The 25,242-nt window shown below is 42.7% G+C and overlaps 1 protein-coding gene across 7 annotated transcripts in view; it reads right to left on the bottom strand.

Moving 5' to 3' along the window:
• Positions 1 to 25,242, bottom strand: part of Snrk (SNF related kinase) — an 852,818-nt gene that overhangs the window by 472,308 nt on the left and 355,268 nt on the right. The window lies entirely within an intron of this gene.

Genomic DNA, 25,242 nt, shown 5'->3' with positions numbered 1-25,242 from the left:
GACGGTCGTACTACGTGCTTAACGAGCGTACCGTCTCGTTCAAGGGTTGTACCGTCAGGTTCAAGGGTCGTACGTCGTGATCAAGGATCGTACCGTCACGCTCAAGGGTCTGAGAATAATGTGGACATTAACGACTGAAAATTCGTTCCAGGGAAAAATGTCACCTTTTTCTTTCATATTTGTCCGCCGTTTCCCGCGTTTGCGAGGCAGCGCTAGGAAATGATGAAAGCAAGCCTCATCCGCTCAAGTCCATGCTTTAGCTGCGTTATGCACCGAAACTACAGCTCCCTATCCACAATCAGGCCCCACAGACCTTCCTATGGTATCCCCGGCTTCATATGCCCTGATTCAGTCCACTGACAGCACGTCGCCCCCTGTATACCTTTCTGGTCCAATTCATCCGACTCCGTGCCGACCCTTCATCCTCCTGCGTGTTCAGGCCTCGACTACTCAAAATATTTTCCATTTTTCCTTACACACACACACACACACACACATATATATATATTATATATATATATATATATATATATATATATATATATATATATATATATATATATATATATATATATATGTGTGTGTGTGTGTGTGTGTGTGTGTGTGTGTGTGTGTGTGCATGCATGGTAGTCGAGTGCTACTGCTGTTCAGGTTGCTCGATAAGACTGCCTCTTGAGATATCGAAATATCTAATCGTTAAAATATTCCTGTCAACTAAAATGTCCATTTCACGGAAAATCAATTTATTCTTGAATTCCTTTTTCTTTTCCCTCTCGGACACAAACTTTCATATCATAATATCACAGAGACCAATTTTTATACGAGCCCATCATCAGCATGTAATTAAATGAAGCGTTAAGTGATTTAAATAGGTTAATTATACGAGAAGGTAAGCAAGTCTACATAGCTAACATTCATTGGCATCTGAGTGATTAAAAGAGAAGTTTGGTATCAGATCTTCATCCTCACTGGACAACATCAACACGCACCGCCTGCCAATATACCAATAAAAGCAAGAGATATTTTCAAAGCAACATTATCTCCGCCGGACTGGTCTACCAGTCTACACTATTTCCCAAACAATCGCCAGATACCTTACAAACACACAGCCAAACATTCCTGCAACACACAATGTGGTTAGGAACCTCCTCTTTAACTCAACGTAACGGGTTATATTATCTTTTTTTTTCCTACATAAATAGAATAACAAGAACCTGGTTTTAAACTATTGCTCAGGGTAATATATCTACTCTCTCTCTCTCTCTCTCTCTCTCTCTCTCTCTGTAATGTGTGGGAGGCATCCACCAATTTACGTGAGTATCGGGAGGATTGGTGAAGCTTTCGCGGTAAGCAACCACTTTATTGGCTGTCAAGTTTCACTACTTTGGCCCAGCTTGCTGTGTTTCCTTTCTGCCTTACCTAAGCGTGGGATGCTGCATTCTAAGAAACATATCTTTGTTAGTTCTCTCTCTCTCTCTCTCTCTCTCTCTCTCTCTCTCTCTATATATATATATATATATATATATATATATATATATATATATATATATATATATATATATATTTATTTTGCTTTATCGCTGTCTCCCGCGTTAGCGAGGTAGCGCAAGGAAACAGACGAAAGAATGGCCCAACCCGCCCACATACACATGTATATACATACATGTCCACACACGCACAATATACATACCTATACATCTCAATGTACACATACATATACACACACAGACATATACATATATACACATGTACATAATTCATACTGTCTGCCTTTATTTGTTCACCTCGCCACACATGGAATAACAAACCCCTCCCCCCTCATGTGTGCGAGGCAGCGCTAGGAAAAACACCAAAGGCTCCATTCGTTCACACTCAGTCTCTAGCTGTCATGTAATAATGCACCGAAAATACAGCTCCCTTTCCACATCCAGGCCCCACACACTTTCCATGGTTTACCCTAGACGCTTCACATGCCCTGGTTCAATCCATTGACAGCACGTCGACCGCGGTATACCACATCGTTCCAATTCACTCTATTCCTTGCACGCCTTTCACCCTCCTGCATGTTCAGGCCCCGATCACTCAAAATCTTTTTCACTCCATCTTTCCACCTCCAATTTGGTCTCCCACTCCTCCTCGTTCCCTCCACCTCTGACACATATATCCTCTTGGTCAATCTTTCCCCACTCATTCTCTCCATGTGACCAAACCATTTCAAAACACCCTCTTCTGCTCTCTCAACCAAACTCTTTTTATTTCCACACGTCTCTCTCACCCTTACATTACTTACTTGATCAAACCACCTCACACCATATATTGTCCTCAAACATCTCATTTCCAGCACATCCATCCTCCTGCGCACAACTCTATCCATAGCCCACGCCTCGCAACCATACAACATTGTTGGAACCACTATTCCTTCAAACATACCCATTTTTGCTTTCCAAGATAATGTTCTCGACTTCCAAACATTCTTCAAGGCTCCCAGAATTTTCGCCCCCTCCCCCACCCTATGATTCACTTCCGCTTCCATGGTTCCATCCGCTGCCAGATCCACTCCCAGATATCTAAAACACTTCACTTCCTCCAGCTTTTCTCCATTCAAACTTACCTCCCAATTGACTTGACCCTCAACCCTACTGTAGCTAATAACCTTGCTCTTATTCACATTTACTCTTATATATATATATATATATATATATATATATATATATATATATATATATATATATATATATATATATATTTTTTTTTTTTTTCTTTTTTATACTTTGTCGCTGTCTCCCGCGTTTGCGAGGTAGCGCAAGGAAACAGACGAAAGAAATGGCCCAACCCCCCCCCATACACATGTATATACATACGTCCACACACGCAAATATACATACCTACACAGCTTTCCATGGTTTACCCCGGACGCTTCACATGCCTTGATTCAATCCACTGACAGCACTTCAGCCCCGGTATACCACATCGCTCCAATTCACTCTATTCCTTGCCCTCCTTTCACCCTCCTGCATGTTCAGGCCCCGATCACACAAAATCTTTTTCACTCCATCTTTCCACCTCCAATTGGTCTCCCTCTTCTCCTTGTTCCTTCCACCTCCGACACATATATCCTCTTGGTCAATCTTTCCTCACTCATCCTCTCCATGTGCCCAAACCACTTCAAAACACCCTCTTCTGCTCTCTCAACCACGCTCTTTTTATTTCCACACATCTCTCTTACCCTTACGTTACTCACTCGATCAAACCACCTCACACCACACATTGTCCTCAAACATCTCATTTCCAGCACATCCATCCTCCTGCGCACAACTCTATCCACAGCCCACGCCTCGCAACCATACAACATTGTTGGAACCACTATTCCTTCAAACATACCCATTTTTGCTTTCCGAGATAATGTTCTCGACTTCCACACATTCTTCAAGGCCCCCAGAATTTTCGCCCCCTCCCCCACCCTATGATCCACTTCCGCTTCCATGGTTCCATCCGCTGCCAGATCCACTCCCAGATATCTAAAACACTTCACTTCCTCCAGTTTTTCTCCATTCAAACTCACCTCCCAATTAACTTGACCCTCAACCCTACTGTACCTAATAACCTTGCTCTTATTCACATTTACTCTTAACTTTCTTCTTCCACACACTTTACCAAACTCAGTCACCAGCTTCTGCAGTTTCACACATGAATCCGCCACCAGCGCTGTGTCATCAGCGAACAACAACTGACTCACTTCCCAAGCTCTCTCATCCCCAACAGACTTCATACTTGCCCCTCTTTCCAAAACTCTTGCATTTACCTCCCTAACAACCCCATCCATAAACAAATTAAACAACCATGGAGACATCACACACCCCTGCCGCAAACCTACATTCACTGAGAACCAATCACTTTCCTCTCTTCCTACACGTACACATGCCTTACATCCTCGATAATATATATATATATATATATATATATATATATATATATATATATATATATATATATATATATATATATTTTTTTTTTTTTTTTTTTTTTAATACTTTGTCGCTGTCTCCCGCGTTTGCGAGGTAGCGCAAGGAAACAGACGAAAGAAATGGCCCAACCCCCCCCCATACACATGTACATACACACGTCCACACACGCAAATATACATACCTACACAGCTTTCCTTGGTTTACCCCGGACGCTTCACATGCCTTGATTCAATCCACTGACAGCACGTCAACCCCTGTATACCACATCGCTCCAATTCACTCTATTCCTTGCCCTCCTTTCACCCTCCTGCATGTTCAGGCCCCGATCACACAAAATCCTTTTCACTCCATCTTTCCACCTCCAATTTGGTCTCCCTCTTCTCCTCGTTCCCTCCACCTCCGACACATATATCCTCTTGGTCAATCTTTCCTCACTCATTCTCTCCATGTGCCCAAACCATTTCAAAACACCCTCTTCTGCTCTCTCAACCACGCTCTTTTTATTTCCACACATCTCTCTTACCCTTACGTTACTTACTCGATCAAACCACCTCACACCACACATTGTCCTCAAACATCTCATTTCCAGCACATCCATCCTCCTGCGCACAACTCTATCCATAGCCCACGCCTCGCAACCATACAACATTGTTGGAACTACTATTCCTTCAAACATACCCATTTTTGCTTTCCGGGATAATGTTCTCGACTTCCACACATTTTTCAAGGCTCCCAAAATTTTCGCCCCTTCCCCCACCCTATGATCCACTTCCGCTTCCATGGTTCCATCCGCTGACAGATCCACTCCCAGATATCTAAAACACTTCACTTCCTCCAGTTTTTCTCCATTCAAACTCACCTCCCAATTGACTTGACCCTCAACCCTACTGTACCTAATAACCTTGCTCTTATTCACATTTACTCTTAACTTTCTTCTTCCACACACTTTACCAAACTCCGTCACCAGCTTCTGCAGTTTCTCACATGAATCCGCCACCAGCGCTGTATCATCAGCGAACAACAACTGACTCACTTCCCAAGCTCTCTCATCCCCAACAGACTTCATACTTGCCCCTCTTTCCAAGACTCTTGCATTTACCTCCCTAACAACCCCATCCATAAACAAATTAAACAACCATGGAGACATCACACACCCCTGCCGCAAACCTACATTCACTGAGAACCAATCACTTTCCTCTCTTCCTACACGTACACATGCCTTACATCCTCGATAAAAACTTTTCACTGCTTCTAACAACTTGCCTCCCACACCATATATTCTTAATACCTTCCACAGAGCATCTCTATCAACTCTATCATATGCCTTCTCCAGATCCATAAATGCTACATATATATATATATATATATATATATATATATATATATATACATACATATTACCTTCTTGCCACAGGAACCCCTTCCTTAGCTCCCACAGCACTCAGATGTGCTGGCCATATCCACAGGTTGGGTGGATGAGTCAGGAAGTGTGATGTGTGTGTGTAAGTCAGTGTAAGGTGAACGCAGGACAATGAAGTATCAAGTGAGTCTCGAGTGTGAGAAATGCATCCTGGGTAGGAGATTTCTCGTTATATGATGAATCGGTGTTTGTTATGTGGTAGAGATGAGCGGTGGCCGGAGCGCAGATGGGAAAGTGTAACTCGTACGTGTCTAGTGAGTGTAGTTCCAGGTGGGTGTGTACGTCTGGGAGGGGGAGGGTGGTGATGAAATGTACGCCCAACAGTTTTGTGTCAGCACCAAGTGCTTGTGGCTGCCAGGCAGGGAGTAATTGTTCTGAGCCGCTCTGTTCTGTGTGGTTTGCAGCTTCGTTATATCTGTTTTTGACAAGGTGGATGGCCAGGTCGGTGAGGCGTGTTTTAGTGCGGAGCGGATGAACTGTTTCTGGAGGGTACCGAGGGATTCTTTTTTTCTTCCCCATGCTGATATCAGTCGGTGTTTTGCTTTGTTTGTTGCCTTTGTGTGATGTTTGCGGTGTGGGGAGCGAACGTCATGTCTCTGTCGTGTGTGACAGAATAGTTGAAGTTTTGTTGGGCGGGAGTGACTGGCCATTCAGGGTGAGCAGAGGGTGCAAGATGTATTCCTGTCTGTCTGTCTAGGGTTAAAAAAGGTGAATGAAGACTCATATGGAGAGACAGACAATTTGTTCTGAGTAAGCAGGTGTGTGTGTGCGTGTGCATATATATATATATATATATATATATATATATATATATATATATATATATATATATATATATATATCCCTGGGGATAGGGGAGAAAGAATACTTCCCACGTATTCCCTGCGTGTCGTAGAAGGCGACTAAAAGGGGAGGGAGCGGGGGGCTGGAAATCCTCCCCTCTCGTTTTTTTTTTAATTTTCCAAAAGAAGGAACAGAGAATTGGGCCAGGTGAGGGTATTCCCTCAAAGGCCCAGTCCTCTGTTCTTAACGCTACCTCGCTAATGCGGGAAATGGCGAATAGTTTGAAAGAAAGATATATATATATATATATTTATATATATATATATATATATATATATATATATATATATATATATATATATATATATATATATATATATAATATCCCTGGGGATAGGGGAGAAAGAATACTTCCCACGTATTCCCTGCGTGTCGTAGAAGGCGACTAAAAGGGGAGGGAGCGGGGGGCTGGAAATCCTCCCCTCTCGCTTTTCTTTTGATTTTCCAAAATAAGGAACAGAGAAGGGGGCCAGGTGAGGATATTCCCTCAAAGGTCCAGTCCTATGTTCTTAACGCTAACTCGCTAACGCGGGAAATGGCGAATAGTTTGAAAGATATATATATATATATAAGGCTTATTTCATCAATTAAGCTGTATGAGGCCGCGGCCAGCAAGCTTCCATTCGTAAGGCAACCCACCTAACGTTACTTTACTTATCCATTCTGTCGCCTCTGAAGCCTTGTCTCTGACCCTACACAGCTTAGTCTGAGGCCACGTTACAATGTTGTTCCACCGATCACTTACAGGTGTTTTGGCGCCGCGGACTAGAGAATCAGGTGCCAACCACAATATGGCTTTTGGTCAAGTGCATTTTGCAGTTTCCTCTACAACACTTAACTCTGAGTGTCTCCGGTAGGTGGCCATAGTGTTTGTCTTAATCTTTATGTTGGTGGTCGGGGAAGACATACAGTCCAGGTCACCTTTCGCAGGGGCTAAACACGCTCAGTGTACAAACAAACGTTCCACAGTTTACTATGTCCGCGGGCGGTGTCAGCACACTAAGCTGCCACCCCTCCAGCGAGCAGTGTCAGCAGACTAAGCTGTCATCCCTCCAGCGGGCAGTGTCAGCAGACTAAGCTGCCATCCCTCCAGCGGGCAGCGTCAGCAGACTAATCTGCCATCCCTCCTGCGGGCAGTGTCAGCACACTAAGCTGCCATCTTTCCAGCGGGCAGTGTCAGCACACTAAGCTGCCATCCCTCCAGCGGGCAGTGTCATCACACTAAGCTGCCATCTCTCCAGTGGGCAGAGTGAGCAGACTAAGCTGCCATCCCTCCTACGGGCAGTGTCAGCAGACTAAGCTGTCATCCCTCCATCGGGCAGCGTCAGCAGGATATTCCTCCAGTGGGCAGTGTCAGCAGACTAAGCTGTCATCCCTCCATCGGGCAGCGTCAGCAGGTTATCTCTCCAGCGGGCAGTGTCAGCAGGTTAAGCTGCCATTCATGCAATAAGAGATGTAGTACACCCCCAGCGAGAGAGAGAGAGAGAGAGAGAGAGAGAGAGAGAGAGAGAGAGAGAGAGAGAGAGAGAGAGAGAGAGAGAGAGAGAGGTCAGGTGGGCCGGGCTGGATCATGTTATAAATGTGAGCCGGTGAAAGATGTAGTGTTGCCAAAGCCAGCGGGAGGCTGACGCCTGCTGGCCGGCCGGCCCGGCCCGGTGCGGGCGGACGCAACTGTAGCAAACTGATCTGTTAACATTTTCCCTTTAGGGAGATGTGGCACACGTGCAGGGCTTTACGTACGTACAGAGACTTTTTAGTTTTACTCAAACGCCGAAAAAAAAAGAATAATACACTTACGACAGCGACTCCAAGTAACTACTTAATAGTGATAAATTATTGACAATAATGACCAGTAAACCATAATAATAAACCATTCATAACAATAATTTTCATAAAACTCCATAAAGATAAAACATAACAATAACTCCCAGAAATTACTATTGAATAATAAACCCTTTATAACAACTTCCATAAACCACTCTATAATGATAAAGCAGTTACAACGATAACTCCCATAAACTACCCTATAAAAATAAACCATTTACAACAACATTCACAAACTATTCTTTAATAATAAACAATTTACATCAATGGCTTCGGTAACCCGCACTATCATAATCATCATTCATGACAATGTCTCCAAAAACCAACACTAAAATAATAGACCAGTTATAATAATAACTCCAGTACTTAACTATAATGATTAACCAACCACAACAATAACTCCAGTACCTAACTCTATAATAATTAACCACAACAATAACTCCAGTACCTAACTCTATGATAATTACCCAACCACCAACAATAACCAGTACCTAACTCTATGATAATTAACCAACCACAACAATAACTCCAGTACCTAACTCTATGATAATTAACCACAACAATAACTCCAGTACCTAACTCTATGATAATTACCCAACCACCAACAATAACCAGTACCTAACTCTATGATAATTAACCAACCACAACAATAACTCCAGTACCTAACTCTATGATAATTAACCAACCACAACAATAACTCCAGTACCTAACTCTATGATAATTAACCAACCACAACAATAACTCCAGTACCTAACTCTATGATAATTAACCAACCACAACAATAACTCCAGTACCTAACTCTATGATAATTAACCAACCACAACAATAACTCCAGTACCTAACTCTATCATAATTAACCAAACACAACAATAACTCCAGTACCTAACACTACAGTAATAAACTACATCTAACACGCTGTGCTCGCAACAAGCCACATACACTATAGGAAACCGTCCCAGACAATGGCTCAAGAAAATTAGCCCGTATTGATACACCGCTGACAACAACAGATTAAGAATAGCAGCCCAAATTAACCAACCACTAGAGTGGCCCATATTAACCACTAGAGTAGCCCATATTAACCACTAGAGTAGCCCATATTAATCAACCACTAGAGTGGCCCATATTAACCACTAAAGTAGCCCTTATTAACCAACCACTAGAGTAGCCCTTATTAACCAACCACTAGAGTAGCCCTTATTAACCAACCACTAGAGTAGCCCATATTAACCACTAGAGTAGCCCTTATTAACCAACCACTAGAGTAGTCCATATTAATCAACCACTAGAGTAGCCCATATTAACCACTAGAGTAGCCCATATTAACCACTAGAGTAGCCCTTATTAACCAACCACTAGAGTAGCCCTTATTAACCAACCACTAGAGTAACTCTTATTAACAACCACTAGAGTAGCCCTTATTAACCAACCACTAGAGTAGCCTATATTAATCAACCACTAGAGTAGTCCATACTAATCAACCACTAGAGTAGCCCATATTAATCAACCACTAGAGTAGTCCATATTAATCAACCACTAGAGTAGCCCATATTAATCAACCACTAGAGTAGTCCATACTAATCAACCACTAGAGTAGCCCATATTAATTAACCGCTAGAGTAGCCCATATCAATCAACCACTAGAGTAGCCCATATTAATCAACCACTAGAGTAGCACATATTAATCAACCACTAGAGTAGCACATATTAATCAACCACTGAAGTAGCCCATGTAAGTAAATCACTCGAGACAATAGCTTCACGTAAGTGGTCATTGTGTGTTAGTGTTCGTCAGTACAGCATCTGGGGGAGGCCTCTGATACGACACACCCACGGCTCTTGTCCACATCCCCTTCTTCTGGGCGAGGCAGACTGGAATCTCTCCGGGGGACGACACTTGGCACTGGGTGTCCAGGTGTGTCAAGGGCAAAATCATACCGTGTCCCATGATCGTGGTGTAGGTTCCTGCAGTCTACCTGTCACCTGGAACATAGACTACTACAATAACAAAGTTCACGTCTTCATCCCTGATAACTAACACCTTCAACATGTGAAGACGCTGGAGAGAGAGTGCTTAACTGCTCGATTATATCATATGGAAGTATTATGCAATTACCTCATCGTCAGGCAGTCTTTCACAGTCACGTTATCGTAAAGGGGAGGAGGAGCTGGTCTTTAAGACTTACGTTACCGTACGGAAGTCAATCACATTAAGCTATCGTAAGGGAGCCTTTACGACTTACGTTACCGTGAGGAAGTCAATAACAGCTACGTTACCGTGAGGAAGTCAATAACAGCTACGTTACCGTGAGGAAGTCAATAACAGTTACGTTACCGTGAGGAAGTCAATAACAGCCACGTTACCGTAAGGAAGTCAATAACAGTTACGTTACCGTGAGAAAGTGTCTAACGTTCGACCCAACTCGCCCACGTCTCCGTCTCAATCAGCCAACCCTACAGTACACAGGTCTCACTATGAGATGGGAGCCTCATCGTCCATGTAATGTGTGGGCTGCACACACTATCTGACCCCAGACACTAAACCTCCAGGGGAAGGGATCGTGTCAGAGGAGCACGGTTTAATCCCCTGTGTGTAGGCCAACATGAAGAGTGTTACATTTCTTGCTGCCAGGTTTCACGTTCAGCCAATGATTAATATCAGCCACCTACCTTGCCACCATGATATCGTTAGAGAAATAATCAATATAATAATAATAATAATAATAATAATAATAATAATAATAATAATAATAATAATAATAAAATAATAACAATAGACAATAATTGTAACAATAATATCAGTAATGATAATAATAATAATAATAATAATAATAATAATAATAATAATAATAATAATAATAATAATAATCAATATTATTACTATGATCAAAATCATTTTTGCGATGCAATCAGTATCTCTCGTTTAAGGAACATCCATTACGATAAATTCAGTATTACACATGAATATCACCTTGCCTGTGTTCTCATGATGTTATCATGTTGTTATCATCATTAGCTGACCTTCCATGGCACCAGCCGTGACCCCTGCCTTGACCTCTCCAGAGGTCGACGGGGGAGGTCAGTTCAACTTGATACGGCCATGACCTTCACGTACTACCCACTATAACATATACAACAACAACAACAACAACAACAACAACAAAAATAAGCTGAGGTGAGTGCAAAACGTGGGGAAGAAACACCCAGGACTGGCGGAGGTGGCGCTGCTGTAGTAGTAACTAGTGAGTAACGCGGGTCGAGGGAGACGTGCCCTTCTGCAGGTGGGTTGGCCACGAACAATGTCCACATCAAGTATCCAGCAGCTACACGCGTCCTCACACACACACACACACACACACACACACACACACACACACACACTTGACGATGATAAAAAGAAAAAAAAAATCGCATCGCTCTCACGTTCCTCCTCCCTCCCTCTCACCAGCCACGAGAGGGCAGCGGGTAACACCATCAGCTCTGTGCTCGAGATGAAAAACCTCTCACTCTTATGCCTCCCTAAGATGGTGCACGTATCATCCACTTGATGGTTGGTGGACCTATCATCCACATGATGGTGGACGTATCATCCACTTGATGGTGGACGAATCATCCGCTCTCATCCTGTTGAAATATGGACATCCCCCTCCCCACAACAGGAGATCCCATACCAAGTCACCGATATCAATTGAATCCCTTGGCCAGTACGAGAGACGTTGACACTAAACAGTTTCTTTTGAAACCTATGAAGGTTCAACAAAATTCAGTACATCACACACACACACACACACACACACACACACACACACACACACACATATATTGGAAAGAATCACAATTTTGCCCGTGATCACGTTTACCAAATGGCGTCCTAGCTTCGTCTCTTTGATGTATATCAACTGACTGTCATATTTCTCTCTTGTGTCTCCCCTGATGATGTGATTATTACACGAAAGTGCACTTGGGAACTTTTCGTGTTTCATTTTCCCCGTGGACTCATAGGAACACACACACACATATATATATATATATATATATATATATATGTATATATATATATATATATATATATATATATATATATATATATATATATATATATATATATATATATATAGGTGAAAAAAGGGCAAATGAGAGTTGGGGTGAGAGAGTATCATTAAATTTTAGGGAGAATAAAAAGATGTTCTGGAAGGAGGTAAATAAAGTGCGTAAGACAAGGGAGCAAATAGGAACTTCAGTGAAGGGCGCAAATGGGGAGGTTATAACAAGTAGTGGTGATGTGAGAAGGAGATGGAGTGAGTATTTTGAAGGTTTGTTGAATGTGTTTGATGATAGAGTGGCAGATATAGGGTGTTTTGGTCGAGGTGGTGTGCAAAGTGAAAGGGTTAGGGAAAATGATTTGGTAAACAGAGAAGAGGTAGTGAAAGCTTTGCGGAAGATGAAAGCCGGCAAGGCAGCAGGTTTGGATGGTATTGCAGTGGAATTTATTAAAAAAGGGGGTGACTGTATTGTTGACTGGTTGGTAAGGTTATTTAATGTATGTATGACTCATGGTGAGGTGCCTGAGGATTGGCGGAATGCGTGCATAGTGCCATTGTACAAAGGCAAAGGGGATAAGAGTGAGTGCTCAAATTACAGAGGTATAAGTTTGTTGAGTATTCCTGGTAAATTATATGGGAGGGTATTGATTGAGAGGGTGAAGGCATGTACAGAGCATCAGATTGGGGAAGAGCAGTGTGGTTTCAGAAGTGGTAGAGGATGTGTGGATCAGGTGTTTGCTTTGAAGAATGTATGTGAGAAATACTTAGAAAAGCAAATGGATTTGTATGTAGCATTTATGGATCTGGAGATGGCATATGATAGAGTTGATAGAGATGCTCTGTGGAAGGTATTAAGAATATATGGTGTGGGAGGAAAGTTGTTAGAAGCAGTGAAAAGTTTTTATCGAGGATGTAAGGCATGTGTACGTGTAGGAAGAGAGGAAAGTGATTGGTTCTCAGTGAATGTAGGTTTGCGGCAGGGGTGTGTGATGTCTCCATGGTTGTTTAATTTGTTTATGGATGGGGTTGTTAGGGAGGTAAATGCAAGAGTTTTGGAAAGAGGGGCAAGTATGAAGTCTGTTGGGGATGAGAGAGCTTGGGAAGTGAGTCAGTTGTTGTTCGCTGATGATACAGCACTGGTGGCTGATTCATGTGAGAAACTGCAGAAGCTGGTGACTGAGTTTGGAAAAGTGTGTGGAAGAAGAAAGTTAAGAGTAAATGTGAATAAGAGCAAGGTTATTAGGTACAGTAGGGTTGAGGGTCAAGTCAATTGGGAGGTGAGTTTGAATGGAGAAAAACTGGAGGAAGTGAAGTGTTTTAGATATCTGGGAGTGGATCTGGCAGCGGATGGAACCATGGAAGCGGAAGTGGATCATAGGGTGGGGGAGGGGGCGAAAATCCTGGGGGCCTTGAAGAATGTGTGGAAGTCGAGAACATTATCTCGGAAAGCAAAAATGGGTATGTTTGAAGGAATAGTGGTTCCAACAATGTTGTATGGTTGCGAGGCGTGGGCTATGGATAGAGTTGTGCGCAGGAGGATGGATGTGCTGGAAATGAGATGTTTGAGGACAATGTGTGGTGTGAGGTGGTTTGATCGAGTGAGTAACGTAAGGGTAAGGGAGATGTGTGGAAATAAAAAGAGCGTGGTTGAGAGAGCAGAAGAGGGTGTTTTGAAGTGGTTTGGGCATATGGAGAGGATGAGTGAGGAAAGATTGACCAAGAGGATATATGTGTCAGAGGTGGAGGGAACAAGGAGAAGAGGGAGACCAAATTGGAGGTGGAAAGATGGAGTGAAAAAGATTTTGTGTGATCGGGGTCTGAACATGCAGGAGGGTGAAAGGAGGGCAAGGAATAGAGTGAATTGGAGCGATGTGGTATACAGGGGTTGACGTGCTGTCAGTGGATTGAATCAAGGCATGTGAAGCGTCTGGGGTAAACCATGGAAAGCTGTGTAGGTATGTATATTTGCGTGTGTGGACGTATGTATATACATGTGTATGGGGGGGGGGGTTGGGCCATTTCTTTCGTCTGTTTCCTTGCGCTACCTCGCAAACGCGGGAGACAGCGACAAAGTATAATAATAAAAAAAAAAAATATATATATATATATATATATAAGCTAAAGGACCGAAGAATCGACATTTGTCGTGTCTCTGCACGTTATCTGGTACACATCTACCGACATACTGCACACATGTGATATTTCACCTTTCTTGGGGTAACACAATATGGCCCTTGAGAACAACGGCACGAGCCTTGGGTACGAGGGCTTAGGATCTGAACTGACCTCTTAGTAACGTCCTGACTCTAAAGGGATCAAGACCATCATATATATCTAAGGATCAAAACGATAGTTCAAGGAATCCGTCCCGTACAGGAAGGAGCCTTGCTGGCCTGGCGCGCTCCAGGACTGGTTAATCATCTCGAATTTAAGACGAAAGCCAAACACCATCTGCACACACTAACTCATGACGCAGTCCTTCATTCAGGATCCTTTGGTTCATACTTAGCGCAGTGCTTTACACATTCATGCCACGTGCATCAGGTCTGCTGACAATGTCTCAAATACTGAGCATAAGTATAAACAACTTGAATCAGAATAGTAAATATATTTGGTCTACACACGTTAAATAAACAAAAGACAGGCGATCGTATAACCTGAGGATATATTTGCCTCAGGAGGAACGGGATTAACCAACTGAGATATCAAATCATTTAACATCTAATACAAGTAATAAAATTTCATTATAATAAAAGAAAAAATTCCAGAAGCAAGTCTTAAAAACCGCAGACGTAGGAGGTAAGGCAACCTGCTGTTGATGGTGTCTGTGAGGGATGTGTGGCCGGTAACCTCTGGCAACTGACCAACGGTTCGCTGACACGTTCGTTGGTTAATATTTTGAAAACATCCTGGATGATGATGGACGACGTGTTGATATCGTCACTCCTAAAAACTACTGAGAAAGCGATATTTACAGTGCTAGGTTGTGTCGAAGATTACAATCCAGTACCGCGTTTCACTTGGCAATAATTTCTATATTAATACAGAGCAAACATTCAAACTGCCCTACATTTTAGGGGGATTACAATGAAACATCTAAACTGCAACAATTTCTATAAAGCGAATCAATAAACTGCTCTAATTTCTATAAAACTAATCATTTTATTATTATATTTTATTTTGCTTTGTCGCTGTCTCCCGCGTTTGCAAGGTAGCGCAAGGAAACAGACGAAAGAAATGGCCCATCCCACCCCCATACACAATGTATACACACACACGTCCACACACGCAAATATACATACCTATACATCTCAATGTACACATATATATACATACACAGACACATACATATATACCCATGCACACAATTCACACTGTCTGCCCCCATTCACTCCCATCGCCACCTCGCCACACATGGAATACCTTCCCCCTCCCCCCTCATGTGTGCGAGGTAGCACTAGGAAAAGACAACAAAGGCCCCATTCGTTCACACTCAGTCTCTAGCTGCCACGCAATAATGCCCGAAACCACAGCTCCCTTTCCACATCCAGGCCCCACACAACTTTCCATGGTTTACCCCAGACGCTTCACATGCCCTGATTCAATCCACTGACAGCACGTCAACCCCGGTATACCACATCGATCCAATTCACTCTATTCCTTGCCCTCCTTTCACCCTCCTGCATGTTCAGGCCCCGATCACAAAAAATCTTTTTCACTCCATCTTTCCACCTCCAATTTGGTCTCCCACTTCTCCTCGTTCCCTCCACCTCCGACACATATATCCTCTTGGTCAATCTTTCCTCACTCATTCTCTCCATGTGCCCAAACCATTTCAAAACACCCTCTTCTGCTCTCTCAACCACGCTCTTTTTATTTCCACACATCTCTCTTACCCTTACGTTACTTACTCGATCAAACCACCTCACACCACACATTGTCCTCAAACATCTCATTTCCGTGCTTAGCACATCCACCCTCCTGCGCACAACTATATCCATAGCCCACGCCTCGCAACCATACAACATTGTTGGAACCACTATTCCTTCAAACTTTCTTTCTTTTCCCCATTTTCCCAAATTTTAAACCCCCCCAAAAATTTCCCCCTTCCCCCACCCTTATCCCCCCCTTTCCTTTCCCAAACCCTAAAATCCCACCCAAATTTAAAAACCCTTCCCCCCCTCCAGTTTTTCTCCTCAAAACCCCCCAAAAATTTTCCCCAACCCTTGACTAAAACCTGCCAAACACTTTATTTTAAATTTCCTTTTTCCACTTTTTACCAAAACTCCTCAAAACTTTCAGTTTCTCCTTGTCCCCACCATTATCTACCAACAGACTCCTTCCCAACCTTCTATCCCCCGGGATTCATATTGCCCCTTTTTAAATTTTTAATTCCCTTAAAACCCCAATCCATAAAACAAATTAAACAAATTGGAGACAATCACACACCCTGCCCAAACCACATTCCTTTGAGAACCCAAATTCCACTTTTTCCCCTCTTTCCTACACGTACCCATGCCTTACATCCTCGATAAAAACTTTCACTCTCTAACAATTGCCTCCCACACATATATTTTTAAATACCTTCCCAGAGCATTCTATCACCTATCATATCTTCTCCAGATCCATAAATGCTACATATATTTATAATATATATATATATTAAATATTTTATTATATATTTATATATTAATTTTTCATCATATTACCTTTTCCACAGGAACCCCATTAGCTCCCACCAGCACTCAGATGTGCTGGCCATATCCACAGTTGGGTGGATGAGTCAGGAAGTGTGATGTGTGTGTTAAGTCATGTAAGGTGAACGCAGGACAATGAAGTATCAAGTGAGTCTCGAGTGTGAGAAATGCATCCTGGGTAGGAGATTTCTCGTTATATGATGAATCGGTGTTTGTTATGTGGTAGAGATGAGCGGTGGCCGGAGCGCAGATGGGAAAGTGTAACTCGTACGTGTCTAGTGAGTGTAGTTCCAGTGGGTGTGTACGTCTGGGAGGGGGAGGGTGGTGATGAAATGTACGCCCAACAGTTTTGTGTCAGCACCAAGTGCTTGTGGCTGCCAGGCAGGGAGTAATTGTTCTGAGCCGCTCTGTTCTGTGTGGTTTGCAGCTTCGTTATATCTGTTTTTGACAAGGTGGATGGCCAGTCGGTGAGGCGTGTTTTAGTGCGGAGCGGATGAACTGTTTCTGGAGGGTACCGAGGGATTCTTTTTTTCTTCCCCATGCTGATATCAGTCGGTGTTTTGCTTTGTTTGTTGCCTTTGTGTGATGTTTGCGGTGTGGGAGCGAACGTCATGTCTCTGTCGTGTGTGACAGAATAGTTGAAGTTTTGTTGGGCGGGAGTGACTGGCCATTCAGGGTGAGCAGAGGGTGCAAGATGTATTCCTGTCTGTCTGTCTAGGGTTAAAAAAGGTGAATGAAGACTCATATGGAGAGACAGACAATTTGTTCTGAGTAAGCAGGTGTGTGTGTGCGTGTGCATATATATATATATATATATATATATATATATATATAATATATATTATATATATATATTATATATATCCCTGGGGATAGGGGAGAAAGAATACTTCCCACGTATTCCCTGCGTGTCGTAGAAGGCGACTAAAAGGGAGGGAGCGGGGGGCTGGAAATCCTCCCCTCTCGTTTTTTTTTTAATTTTCCAAAAGAAGGAACAGAGAATTGGGCCAGGTGAGGGTATTCCCTCAAAGGCCCAGTCCTCTGTTCTTAACGCTACCTCGCTAATGCGGGAAATGGCGAATAGTTTGAAAGAAAGATATATATATATATATATTTATATTATATATATATATATATATATATATATATATATATATATATATATATATATATATAATATATATAATATCCCTGGGATAGGGGAGAAAGAATACTTCCCACGTATTCCCTGCGTGTCGTAGAAGGCGACTAAAAGGGGAGGGAGCGGGGGGCTGGAAATCCTCCCCTCTCGCTTTTCTTTTGATTTTCCAAAATAAGGAACAGAGAAGGGGGCCAGGTGAGGATATTCCCTCAAAGGTCCAGTCCTATGTTCTTAACGCTAACTCGCTAACGCGGGAAATGGCGAATAGTTTGAAAGATTATAATATATATATATAAGGCTTATTTCATCAATTAAGCTGTATGAGGCCGCGGCCAGCAAGCTTCCATTCGTAAGGCAACCCACCTAACGTTACTTTACTTATCCATTCTGTCGCCTCTGAAGCCTTGTCTCTGACCCTACACAGCTTAGTCTGAGGCCCACGTTACAATGTTGTTCCACCGATCACTTACAGGTGTTTTGGCGCCGCGGACTAGAGAATCAGGTGCCAACCACAATATGGCTTTTGGTCAAGTGCATTTTGCAGTTTCCTCTACAACACTTAACTCTGAGTGTCTCCGGTAGGTGGCCATAGTGTTTGTCTTAATCTTTATGTTGGTGGTCGGGGAAGACATACAGTCCAGGTCACCTTTCGCAGGGGCTAAACACGCTCAGTGTACAAACAAACGTTCCACAGTTTACTATGTCCGCGGGCGGTGTCAGCACACTAAGCTGCCACCCCTCCAGCGAGCAGTGTCAGCAGACTAAGCTGTCATCCCTCCAGCGGGCAGTGTCAGCAGACTAAGCTGCCATCCCTCCAGCGGGCAGCGTCAGCAGACTAATCTGCCATCCCTCCTGCGGGCAGTGTCAGCACACTAAGCTGCCATCTTTCCAGCGGGCAGTGTCAGCAGACTAAGCTGCCATCCCTCCAGCGGGCAGTGTCATCACACTAAGCTGCCATCTCTCCAGTGGGCAGAGTGAGCAGACTAAGCTGCCATCCCTCCTACGGGCAGTGTCAGCAGACTAAGCTGTCATCCCTCCATCGGGCAGCGTCAGCAGGATATTCCTCCAGTGGGCAGTGTCAGCAGACTAAGCTGTCATCCCTCCATCGGGCAGCGTCAGCAGGTTATCTCTCCAGCGGGGCAGTGTCAGCAGGTTAAGCTGCCATTCATTGCAATAAGAGATGTAGTACACCCCCAGCGAGAGAGAGAGAGAGAGAGAGAGAGAGAGAGAGAGAGAGAGAGAGAGAGAGAGAGAGAGAGAGAGAGAGAGAGAGAGAGAGGTCAGGTGGGCCGGGCTGGATCATGTTATAAATGTGAGCCGGTGAAAGATGTAGTGTTGCCAAAGCCAGCGGGAGGCTGACGCCTGCTGGCCGGCCGGCCCGGCCCGGTGCGGGCGGACGCAACTGTAGCAAACTGATCTGTTAACATTTTCCCTTTAGGGAGATGTGGCACACGTGCAGGGCTTTACGTACGTACAGAGACTTTTTAGTTTTACTCAAACGCCGAAAAAAAAAGAATAATACAACTTACGACAGCGACTCCAAGTAACTACTTAATAGTGATAAATTATTGACAATAATGACAGTAAACCATAATAATAAACCATTCATAACAATAATTTTCATAAAACTCATAAAGATAAAACATAACAATAACTCCAGAAAATTACTATTGAATAATAAACCCTTTATAACAACTTCCATAAACCACTCTATAATATAAAGCAGTTACAACGATAACTCCCATAAACTACCCTATAAAAATAAACCATTTACAACAACATTCACAAACTATTCTTTAATAATAAACAATTTACATCAATGGCTTCGGTAACCCGCACTATCATAATCATCATTCATGACAATGTCTCCAAAAACCAACACTAAAATAATAGACCAGTTATAATAATAACTCCAGTACTTAACTATAATGATTAACCAACCACAACAATAACTCCAGTACCTAACTCTATAATAATTAACCACAACAATAACTCCAGTACCTAACTCTATGATAATTACCCAACCACCAACAATAACCAGTACCTAACTCTATGATAATTAACCAACCACAACAATAACTCCAGTACCTAACTCTATGATAATTAACCACAACAATAACTCCAGTACCTAACTCTATGATAATTACCCAACCACCAACAATAACCAGTACCTAACTCTATGATAATTAACCAACCACAACAATAACTCCAGTACCTAACTCTATGATAATTAACCAACCACAACAATAACTCCAGTACCTAACTCTATCATAATTAACCAACCACAACAATAACTCCAGTACCTAACTCTATGATAATTAACCAACCACAACAATAACTCCAGTACCTAACTCTATGATAATTAACCAACCACAACAATAACTCCAGTACCTAACTCTATCATAATTAACCAAACACAACAATAACTCCAGTACCTAACACTACAGTAATAAACTACATCTAACACGCTGTGCTCGCAACAAGTCACATACACTATAGGAAACCGTCCCAGACAATGGCTCAAGAAAATTAGCCCGTATTGATACACCGCTGACAACAACAGATTAAGAATAGCAGCCCAAATTAACCAACCACTAGAGTGGCCCATATTAACCACTAGAGTAGCCCATATTAACCACTAGAGTAGCCCATATTAATCAACCACTAGAATGGCCCATATTAACCACTAAAGTAGCCCTTATTAACCAACCACTAGAGTAGCCCTTATTAACCAACCACTAGAGTAGCCCTTATTAACCAACCACTAGAGTAGCCCATATTAACCACTAGAGTAGCCCTTATTAACCAACCACTAGAGTAGTCCATATTAATCAACCACTAGAGTAGCCCATATTAACCACTAGAGTAGCCCATATTAACCACTAGAGTAGCCCTTATTAACCAACCACTAGAGTAGCCCTTATTAACCAACCACTAGAGTAACTCTTATTAACAACCACTAGAGTAGCCCTTATTAACCAACCACTAGAGTAGCCTATATTAATCAACCACTAGAGTAGCCCATACCAATCAACCACTAGAGTAGCCCATATCAATCAACCACTAGAGTAGCCCATATCAATCAACCACTAGAGTAGCCCATATTAATCAACCACTAGAGTAGCCCATATCAATCAACCACTAGAGTAGCCCATATTAATTAACCGCTAGAGTAGCCCATATCAATCAACCACTAGAGTAGCCCATATTAATCAACCACTAGAGTAGCACATATTAATCAACCACTAGAGTAGCACATATTAATCAACCACTGAAGTAGCCCATGTAAGTAAATCACTCGAGACAATAGCTTCACGTAAGTGGTCATTGTGTGTTAGTGTTCGTCAGTACAGCATCTGGGGGAGGCCTCTGATACGACACACCCACGGCTCTTGTCCACATCCCCTTCTTCTGGGCGAGGCAGACTGGAATCTCTCCGGGGGACGACACTTGGCACTGGGTGTCCAGGTGTGTCAAGGGCAAAATCATACCGTGTCCCATGATCGTGGTGTAGGTTCCTGCAGTCTACCTGTCACCTGGAACATAGACTACTACAATAACAAAGTTCACGTCTTCATCCCTGATAACTAACACCTTCAACATGTGAAGACGCTGGAGAGAGAGTGCTTAACTGCTCGATTATATCATATGGAAGTATTATGCAATTACCTCATCGTCAGGCAGTCTTTCACAGTCACGTTATCGTAAAGGGGAGGAGGAGCTGGTCTTTAAGACTTACGTTACCGTACGGAAGTCAATCACATTAAGCTATCGTAAGGGAGCCTTTACGACTTACGTTACCGTGAGGAAGTCAATAACAGCTACGTTACCGTGAGGAAGTCAATAACAGCTACGTTACCGTGAGGAAGTCAATAACAGTTACGTTACCGTGAGGAAGTCAATAACAGCCACGTTACCGTAAGGAAGTCAATAACAGTTACGTTACCGTGAGAAAGTGTCTAACGTTCGACCCAACTCGCCCACGTCTCCGTCTCAATCAGCCAACCCTACAGTACACAGGTCTCACTATGAGATGGGAGCCTCATCGTCCATGTAATGTGTGGGCTGCACACACTATCTGACCCCAGACACTAAACCTCCAGGGGAAGGGATCGTGTCAGAGGAGCACGGTTTAATCCCCTGTGTGTAGGCCAACATGAAGAGTGTTACATTTCTTGCTGCCAGGTTTCACGTTCAGCCAATGATTAATATCAGCCACCTACCTTGCCACCATGATATCGTTAGAGAAATAATCAATATAATAATAATAATAATAATAATAATAATAATAATAATAATAATAATAATAATAATAAAATAATAACAATAGACAATAATTGTAACAATAATATCAATAATAATAATAATAATAATAATAATAATAATAATAATCAATATTATTACTATGATCAAAATCATTTTTGCGATGCAATCAGTATCTCTCGTTTAAGGAACATCCATTACGATAAATTCAGTATTACACATGAATATCACCTTGCCTGTGTTCTCATGATGTTATCATGTTGTTATCATCATTAGCTGACCTTCCATGGCACCAGCCGTGACCCCTGCCTTGACCTCTCCAGAGGTCGACGGGGGAGGTCAGTTCAACTTGATACGGCCATGACCTTCACGTACTACCCACTATAACATATACAACAACAACAACAACAACAACAACAACAAAAATAAGCTGAGGTGAGTGCAAAACGTGGGGAAGAAACACCCAGGACTGGCGGAGGTGGCGCTGCTGTAGTAGTAACTAGTGAGTAACGCGGGTCGAGGGAGACGTGCCCTTCTGCAGGTGGGTTGGCCACGAACAATGTCCACATCAAGTATCCAGCAGCTACACGCGTCCTCACACACACACACACACACACACACACACACACACACACACACACACTTGACGAAGATAAAAAGAAAAAAAAATCGCATCGCTCTCACGTTCCTCCTCCCTCCCTCTCACCAGCCACGAGAGGGCAGCGGGTAACACCATCAGCTCTGTGCTCGAGATGAAAAACCTCTCACTCTTATGCCTCCCTAAGATGGTGCACGTATCATCCACTTGATGGTTGGTGGACCTATCATCCACATGATGGTGGACGTATCATCCACTTGATGGTGGACGAATCATCCGCTCTCATCCTGTTGAAATATGGACATCCCCCTCCCCACAACAGGAGATCCCATACCAAGTCACCGATATCAATTGAATCCCTTGGCCAGTACGAGAGACGTTGACACTAAACAGTTTCTTTAGAAACCTATAAAGGTTCAACAAAATTCAGTACATCACACACACACACACACACACACACACACACACACACACACACACATATATTGGAAAGAATCACAATTTTGCCCGTGATCACGTTTACCAAATGGCGTCCTAGCTTCGTCTCTTCGATGTATATCAACTGACTGTCATATTTCTCTCTTGTGTCTCCCCTGATGATGTGATTATTACACGAAAGTGCACTTGGGAACTTTTCGTGTTTCATTTTCCCCGTGGACTCATAGGAACACACACACACATATATATATATATATATATATATATATATGTATATATATATATATATATATATATATATATATATATATATATATATATATATATATATATATATATATAGGTGAAAAAAGGGCAAATGAGAGTTGGGGTGAGAGAGTATCATTAAATTTTAGGGAGAATAAAAAGATGTTCTGGAAGGAGGTAAATAAAGTGCGTAAGACAAGGGAGCAAATAGGAACTTCAGTGAAGGGCGCAAATGGGGAGGTTATAACAAGTAGTGGTGATGTGAGAAGGAGATGGAGTGAGTATTTTGAAGGTTTGTTGAATGTGTTTGATGATAGAGTGGCAGATATAGGGTGTTTTGGTCGAGGTGGTGTGCAAAGTGAAAGGGTTAGGGAAAATGATTTGGTAAACAGAGAAGAGGTAGTGAAAGCTTTGCGGAAGATGAAAGCCGGCAAGGCAGCAGGTTTGGATGGTATTGCAGTGGAATTTATTAAAAAAGGGGGTGACTGTATTGTTGACTGGTTGGTAAGGTTATTTAATGTATGTATGACTCATGGTGAGGTGCCTGAGGATTGGCGGAATGCGTGCATAGTGCCATTGTACAAAGGCAAAGGGGATAAGAGTGAGTGCTCAAATTACAGAGGTATAAGTTTGTTGAGTATTCCTGGTAAATTATATGGGAGGGTATTGATTGAGAGGGTGAAGGCATGTACAGAGCATCAGATTGGGGAAGAGCAGTGTGGTTTCAGAAGTGGTAGAGGATGTGTGGATCAGGTGTTTGCTTTGAAGAATGTATGTGAGAAATACTTAGAAAAGCAAATGGATTTGTATGTAGCATTTATGGATCTGGAGATGGCATATGATAGAGTTGATAGAGATGCTCTGTGGAAGGTATTAAGAATATATGGTGTGGGAGGAAAGTTGTTAGAAGCAGTGAAAAGTTTTTATCGAGGATGTAAGGCATGTGTACGTGTAGGAAGAGAGGAAAGTGATTGGTTCTCAGTGAATGTAGGTTTGCGGCAGGGGTGTGTGATGTCTCCATGGTTGTTTAATTTGTTTATGGATGGGGTTGTTAGGGAGGTAAATGCAAGAGTTTTGGAAAGAGGGGCAAGTATGAAGTCTGTTGGGGATGAGAGAGCTTGGGAAGTGAGTCAGTTGTTGTTCGCTGATGATACAGCACTGGTGGCTGATTCATGTGAGAAACTGCAGAAGCTGGTGACTGAGTTTGGAAAAGTGTGTGGAAGAAGAAAGTTAAGAGTAAATGTGAATAAGAGCAAGGTTATTAGGTACAGTAGGGTTGAGGGTCAAGTCAATTGGGAGGTGAGTTTGAATGGAGAAAAACTGGAGGAAGTGAAGTGTTTTAGATATCTGGGAGTGGATCTGGCAGCGGATGGAACCATGGAAGCGGAAGTGGATCATAGGGTGGGGGAGGGGGCGAAAATCCTGGGGGCCTTGAAGAATGTGTGGAAGTCGAGAACATTATCTCGGAAAGCAAAAATGGGTATGTTTGAAGGAATAGTGGTTCCAACAATGTTGTATGGTTGCGAGGCGTGGGCTATGGATAGAGTTGTGCGCAGGAGGATGGATGTGCTGGAAATGAGATGTTTGAGGACAATGTGTGGTGTGAGGTGGTTTGATCGAGTGAGTAACGTAAGGGTAAGGGAGATGTGTGGAAATAAAAAGAGCGTGGTTGAGAGAGCAGAAGAGGGTGTTTTGAAGTGGTTTGGGCATATGGAGAGGATGAGTGAGGAAAGATTGACCAAGAGGATATATGTGTCAGAGGTG

The sequence above is a fragment of the Panulirus ornatus genome, chromosome 7 (genome assembly GCF_036320965.1).
Source record: "Panulirus ornatus isolate Po-2019 chromosome 7, ASM3632096v1, whole genome shotgun sequence".
NCBI lineage: Eukaryota > Metazoa > Arthropoda > Malacostraca > Decapoda > Palinuridae > Panulirus > Panulirus ornatus.
The sequence above is the reverse complement of the archived record's forward strand: the minus strand, read 5'-3'. Positions and strand labels throughout refer to the sequence as shown.